The sequence below is a fragment of the Durio zibethinus genome, chromosome 17 (assembly GCF_047325235.1).
Source record: "Durio zibethinus cultivar Kanyao isolate XHJ-2024 chromosome 17, ASM4732523v1, whole genome shotgun sequence".
Classification (NCBI taxonomy): domain Eukaryota; kingdom Viridiplantae; phylum Streptophyta; class Magnoliopsida; order Malvales; family Malvaceae; genus Durio; species Durio zibethinus.
The window spans coordinates 22342802-22344014 of record NC_143178.1 but is presented as its reverse complement, the minus strand read 5'-3'; positions in this window follow the sequence as shown (position 1 = coordinate 22344014).

The following is a 1213-nucleotide window of genomic DNA, read 5'->3' as shown; positions in this document are numbered from 1 at the left end:
TTTTTTTAATTATTAATTTTAATAAATTTAATAGATTTATTTTTTATTTGTCTCTTTCAATTTTTAGATCTATTAAATTCGATGATTAAAAAAATATATAAAACTTTTTTAATTTTACGTTATATAAATTGATCTCTTCTATATATTTCATGATTGAATTGTAATATTACTTGAATATTATTTCAAGTTTAACGTTTCTCCTAGTAATCAAACACCGGGCCTTTGCTGATAGAATATTCTTTACACATAATAAAGTATATACTTCATATGTTCATATATATATATATATATAATCTAATTTTGATTTTGCATAAATTTAAAAAAAAATAAATTGAAAATTGATTTTCATTGATTATAAATTTTTTAAAGAAAATATTTTCTTGACCATTTAAAAAAAAAGTGAGTGGTCATAATTAAAGGTAATAAGAAAAAGTAAGAATTTTTTTTTTTTTCAAATGAGACATTAATTTTGGCCAAAAAAAAAAGAGACATTAATTTGCAATAATTAAAAGTATACAAACAGAAAATAAGACAGTATTTATGGGCAGAAAGAGTAATCTTTTTTTTATAAATATATACGAAGTTCATGGAAATTTTCAATTCCCTCAAATAAGATTAGTAACAATTATTGTTGATCACTCAAATCCAATTTCTCATATATAATCATAATGTATGAAATTATATGAATGCGTGGCCATTGTTTTAATAGGGTAGCTCAATCCTGCTGAGTCATTGAACTTAATTTGATTAGATAAATTCCAGATTCTTCAAATCAATATTCAGGAAATTGAATAATTTAGGAAAAAAAAATGCAAAGAAATCAACATCAAAACCCCTTCTAATTGTGTACGAAAAACAAACTTACTTAAAGTCATTCAACCGTAGATAATAATGGCTTGAGGGTCACATCATTTTGATTAAAATATTAAAAAAAAAGTCTTTGAATTATTTTTTAAAATAAATTTTTATATTTTTGTTATATTTAAATAAATCATTATATTTTAATTTATATTCAAATAAATTTTTATTTTAAATGAAAAATGATTTATATTAAAAATTTATTTAAATATAAATTAAAATTTTAAAAACTTATTTAAATACAAATTAAAAATTAAATACTTATTTAAATACAATAAAAATATATTAATTTATCTAAATAAAATTATAAAGATCTAAGACTTTTTTTTTAATTATTTTAGCTCATCATTTTCCT